Genomic DNA, 6,004 nt, shown 5'->3' on the forward strand with positions numbered 1-6,004 from the left:
TTTCAAAGTAACTTGTACCCTCTCCATTTTTCCAGAAAAGGGAGAAGAAAAAGGTAGCAGAAATCTTTTTCCCCCCTTAGGAACTTCTATGCATGTAACCATGTGCTAGTAGTTCTATTTAGTTACCACCTTTAACCTAAGTCCAATCCGCACCAATGAGTGACATTTTCAAACATGCATCACACCATCATCTATGTTTAGGTTTCTGAGCATTCAGCATCCATTTTAATGCGTTTGCTTTGCCTTCCCTGAGGCTGAAGGTGGAAGAACAAAGCTTAACCTGCAAAAAATCGAACCCTTAGTGGGAAAAGGCCAGAAGAAAGTGAAATAGGTGGGAGGTGGTGAAAACACCTTATTTTCCAAGAACCTATATTCACCAGGATTTCTTTTTTCTTGGGCACTCTCTAGATAGGTATACCTTACTTGCTAACAAATATTGTAAGTATGATATCAATACTGTCGTAATAGTATTCTGGGGTAATTTGGGAGGACAAAATGGTGTCCTTGTCAGACGTTTAGAATACACAAATCAGATTTCTAAGATTTTCTTAGTGATAAGAGGATTAGAAGTAAATTCACCAAAAGAGAAAAAGAAATAAAAAGGAAGATAACAGAAAAAAATCATTTTTTAATATATTCCCAATTATCTGTTATCTTTCATTTATTTCATTATTTAATCCAGGCAATACACTCTCCCCACCCTCCGCTCACCCGGGACCTCAGAGGGGGAAGTTCTATTAAAGTCGAGGTATCTTCTGTATCATTCCTTGGTTATCCCTGCAGCTTGAAGTTACAAAGCAAATCTATCTGAAGAGTGGCCCTCATGTCCTCCTCTTTCACGTTTATTGGGTACCAGGTTGGGGAGGAAGGTTAGTTGACTTTACAGAGGTGTTTCAACGAGAAACAGTACGGGTACAAATGACATGATCAAACCAAGGAGAGCAAGAAGGGGGGTTAGAAAGACGAACAAATGGAAATCTAGGAAATACACACTTAGCTTCAGGTTTTTAATCCTGATAAATCATGCAGTATTTGAATATCAAGACATTTTTGTAGCCAGTTTTCCTTCCATATTCTTGAATATTCATTGCCGAGGGGAGGGACAGGGAGAGAGAGAGAAAGGTTTTGCAGGCAAAGGCAGGACACCACCGCCCTCAACGCTCCTCTGTGGCTCTGGGCATCTCCCTCCTCTCATATCCAGGCGGCCGCCTCGGCCACGATCCGCTTGCTGTCTGCCAGGGGGTCCGCTGAGCTCTTCCGCCCCGCCCGGAGAAAGTGTCAAAGCCGGCCTGCCAGCTGCAGTGGCAGAGCCCAGCCCCCAAAGCCCGCTGCATACATGGCCTTGTAGCACCACCAGCCTGCGAGGGCTGCAGCAGCAGCCGAGCCCAGACTGGAAGAGGAGTTGGGGACGTCAGTGCGCAGGGACAAGCAGAGCAGCTAAGGGCCAGCTAGAAGTCTGCAAATGCCATCATAGGGATATCTATAGAAACGCAGCGAGTGGAGGAAAATCAGGCAGCGCCCCTACACTTCCTAAGCGGCTTTAGCAAAGAGAACCCCCCGCCCCCCAACAGCCCCAGTCACTGCCTCCTGAAGCAGGGAATCCTGAGCTTGGCTGGGCCAAGTCCTCAGCTGAATGTAGCCAGCAAGCAGCTCCCAAAGGCGGGAGACAAACTAACACTCCTTAGCTAAATTATTCAGACCGTCTTCACTATGGAATAAAACATTGATGGGACTACTTTGGAAGTGCTTTATCTTGTTAATTTTAATGTCTTCGAGAAGGGAGTGAAATTTTCCGTTGGGGGCGGGCGCTGAGATAAGATGAAAGGGAATTCAGGGAAAAAAGGCGCCAGGGTAAAGGGCTCTGGAAGTTAACTAAATTTGTTCTGCTTCAGCTGGCCATGGGAATCTCATTTTAACATATCAGACCCAATATGTTAATTAGGCAGTCGCAAATCCAACCTGGTCCTTGTAAATCGAGGAACTAGAAAAAGAAATTCAAAGTATCTATCATACAGAGAAAAAAAAAAAAAAAACCGCGCACAGGAGCCCCTCTCCGTGACGTGAGGGAGACAATACAGCTGGAGAGAATGTTGGGTGGTGGCTATCGGTTTAGCCTGGTTCTGCTAGATATAAAAATGACTTTTTTCATGGATTTATTCTGCTACATAAAAGCACGCCCTGGCAGTTAAACACCAATCTCAAGACACACACCCGTGACAATATATTCCCTTTCATGCACACCAAGTTCCAAGAAAACTCCATTTCAAGTCAAAGTCTCCAGATGCGTAATTTACAACTACTAAAAAGATCTGGCAAGCTCCTCCACAACAAGGAAAGGAAAACAACCTGGCACCAGAGGTAGAAAAGGGTAAAAAAGATCTTTGGTTTAAATGATGGGTGGAAACCAAACACCCACTCACACTCCACAATCTGGAGAGGGTTGGGTACCAAATGGTCCGTGGCAACCATAGCCTGAAGGAAACAGAATTTTGATCTCTGGCATCATCAGACAGGTTCCACACGCCTAGCTCTCAAAAAATATCCTCAGGGTGGAGCACATCCATATTCCCAAAGCTTTCACTACTGGATTAAGTGCTCAGGTATAGATTTATATTTCACCTACTAGAAACTGTATTACAAAATCACAGAGCAGGCGCCCTTGGATACTCAACCCTTCCCAATGATTTTCAAAACATTAATAAGTAAAGTAGCCTGCAATGCAGATAAGACACTAGAAACAAGATCTAAAGGAAATTGGGTGAGGCGAGTAATCCTTGGCTTGTTACCTGGTGCCTCTAGGGGAAAAGACGGTCGTAGGAAGACTTTCTGCCTGCAGGTACAATCCCGGCAAGGTGGCTCCAGGTGGCTTTCACAGTCGTACGCGGGTGTCGTTCGTCACTTCGCTGCCCTATGCCATAGCTCAGCACCCGCATCCTAGGGAGTCGGAAAGGCAGCTCCTGCCACTGCCGCCGCTGCCCGCAGGTCGCGCTGGGTGGGGGATCCGCTGCAATCGCCCCATGAAACCCGCGGCTCCGCGCCCGGGGAGCGGGCAGAGGCAGGGCGGCCGCGCACGCACACACAGACACACGCTCACACTCACACACACTCGCACCCGGGCGCGCGCGCACTTGCACTCACACTTGCACACGCACACCCGGCACTCCACGGGGAGGAAGCAGCAGGGAGGGAGCCAGTCTTTCTCACGATTGGCTTTGAAGCCCACAGGACTGCGGGCAGCAAAGAGAGCGTTCTCGCATAGCCGTGTAATCACGTTTCCTTCAAGTTCTTCTCCAACCCGAATCCACGTAATTCAAGAGCTGGTGACATTTTGGTGGAGAGGAGGGAACCGAGAAAGGGCTGAGGAAGAGTAGGGGATTTTGTTAAGCAGTTTGATAAGCAATCCTCATTACCTTTTTTGTTGTGTTTTGTTTTGTTTTGTATAGCAAACCACTTCGAAGGGCTGAACTTTTGGCTTCAAATACTGTGAACCAAAACGTAAATATCCTCTGGCCAAGAGAAGAAGGTGTAGATACACGGAAACAAGAGAGCTGCAAGACCCTCTATTGACCTTGTGATGTACCTGGAAGCAGGTCAATACTGGCGCTTTCCAAGCTTCTGGATAAAGCGATCCACACACACCTGGGTCCACAGCCCAGCAGCCGCTCCAAATCCAGCCAGGAAAATGGGTCTGGGCGTCCTCAGAGCTCTGCAAGAACCCGGGCACGAAGGGGCATCGCCGACTTAACACATTTGCTTCTGGGCAGTTGGATAAAAGACAGTCAAATGCATCAGATAGGCGCGCGCGTACACACACGCGCGCACACACAGACACGCAGCTAGCTGGAAAGCGGCTTACAAAACACTAGAGACATGCCAAGATGACTTGAAAAGGTAGCCAACATCCAGGATCTTTCCGGAGAACAGAAGGGCCAGCAGGGAGGTTATCAAAGTCTTCTCAAGTCTTTCAATTCTTCCTCTCTCCTGTGAGTGTGTGTGTATGTGTGTGTCTCCAGAAGGTTTCGTTGGTCTGCCCCACCCCCGTCCAGTTGCGCTTTTTTTCCTGATATAACCGACGGTGCAAAATGGATTATATGGGTGGGCTGTGCTCACAGCCCAGAGCTCCCCAAAGTCAAGAATCCTAAGGGAGCAGCCAGCTGCTAAACAATTCACATTCTCAAGGGAAGAATGAAAAACACGCGCAAACGCGCACACACATACATAGTCCTCCGTTCGGGCAGCTCTGCACACGCTCACCGCCTCCCTGCGTGCCGCTGCACACAGCGCCCCGCCCGCTGGCCACTGCGCTGGGGCGAGTCCGCAGTTCAGGCGCGAGGCAAGCAGCCGAGGTCCGGGGCTGCGGCCGCGGCCGGGGCGGACCCGGGAGCCAGGCTTCCCAAGGCTGCGCGTGTCGGCAACGGCGGCCTCCTGGCCGCGTGGAACTGAGCCCCGAGCTGCAGCATGGAGGCGGCGGCGGCGGCGGCGGCGGCGGGCGCGCGGCCGTGAGCTCGGCCCGCGCCGCAGTGACGGGAGCGGCCGTGTCGGCCAGACCCCGAGAGTCCGTGAGACCCCGGCCGGGGCCGCTCAGCTGCTCTCAGCCCCCGGGCCTCCCAGCCAGACTGGTTCTGAACCGATTTATCAGGGGGGTGCGGAGAGGGCGGGCGAAACGCCGGGAAATCCCCAGGCTGAGGAGGTGCGGGGGCGTTGCAGGAAGGGGGAAGGGAAAAGGCAGAAAACCTGGAGGATGAAAGCGAACTTCCAGGGGCGTCCCCAGCCTCCTGCAAAAGGGCAATTTGCTGATCGCCCACTTCCTCTCGGTTGTGGGATAGACAGAATCATCACTGAGTCAAGCTTCGGCTGCTTAGGGAGGTGGGAAAAGGCATTAGTTATAATAACCCGCCGGAAATTTTGAGAAGGAGAGCTACTGACTTGGGGGTTTCAGTCATCTGCGGCTGGCTTCCGCTGTCCCCTTAGGTGTGGGTGGTGATTTGCTTACTAATCAGATGGGAGCGGATTCTGAAAAGAACATTTATATTTGGGAATCAGCTCAGCATCAGACATTACGAATACTGCAGTTGGTCACATTTTAGTATGTCAAGGGCAGAAAGGGAGCCCAACAATCTTCATAATCCAGACCTGGTCTGTAAGGTCACCGGCACAGAAGCAGGGTCTAAAGCAGAAAAGAGGTGCGACTGGAAAGGAGGTTAGACAGGGCCCTGCGGGAATAGATCTGCCCGGAGCCCTCGCCTGGTTTTGCTTTAGACTCCGAGGAGACTCCCAGTGCTTCTCTCCCCGACCCTATATCCCCACTCCGCCCAGCCTGAAAAAGCCAGTAAGCAAAGTTAACTCTCTTTTCTAAAGAACCCTAAGTGAAATCTTGCTCTTCCTTTCTGCTACAATCCTGAAACCCTTTCGCTTCTCATTGTGAGTTCACCAGCACCTGGTCTTCGGACACTGCGCGCACCTTCGCTCTCAGCTCTGATCCTAGCTAGCCCAGACACCAGTCTGTGCCCAAAGGCAATGGAAGAGTAGGAAGTTGCAAAAAGGAAGCTGGCTAACAATTAGGGTTTCTTCTGCCCTACTTGGCAAAGGCCCATGCGGGTGGCCTCCATGGATAGGGAGCTCTTTCGTTTTGTTCCAAAAAGCTCTGCCAGGCTTTACCATTGCCCTGGAGGTGCACAGGCGCGCGTATACTCGAGCACAACCATGGGCTCACCCCAAAGGCGCACAGCTGCACCCACGGGTAAGAAAGACCCACACAGCTATCTCTGTCGGGGAAGAACCCGAGGAGTGAAGTGCTTTAGGTGGAAACTGCTCACATCTCCTTTCTTTCTTCTGCTCCCCTTCTCTGCCCCTGGTACTCCAATCCTGGGCTTAGGAATCCACTCAAGCCACGTCTGGCTGCTTTGTTTTCCAGAGTAGCGCAGCTCCGGGACTGCACTTCCAGCCCTGCAGCCTCCCTCCAGGACTGCGAGCGGCGCCAGATCCGGGACTTCGGGGTCTCCGC

The 6,004-nt window shown here is 51.1% G+C and overlaps 1 protein-coding gene across 5 annotated transcripts in view; it reads right to left on the minus strand.

Moving 5' to 3' along the window:
• Nucleotides 1-4,501, minus strand: part of LRFN5 (leucine rich repeat and fibronectin type III domain containing 5) — a 281,483-nt gene extending 276,982 nt beyond the window's left edge. For all 5 annotated transcript variants that reach the window (XR_002733751.1, XM_023222648.1, XM_023222645.1 and 2 more), the window contains exon 1: nt 2,787-4,501. The gene's annotated coding sequence lies outside the window, so the exon portion shown is untranslated. The remainder of the gene's footprint in view (nt 1-2,786) is intronic.
• Between the last annotated feature and the right edge of the window lie 1,503 nt (nt 4,502-6,004).

The sequence above is a fragment of the Piliocolobus tephrosceles genome, chromosome 6 (assembly GCF_002776525.5).
Source record: "Piliocolobus tephrosceles isolate RC106 chromosome 6, ASM277652v3, whole genome shotgun sequence".
In the NCBI taxonomy this organism is placed as follows: Eukaryota; Metazoa; Chordata; class Mammalia; order Primates; family Cercopithecidae; genus Piliocolobus; species Piliocolobus tephrosceles.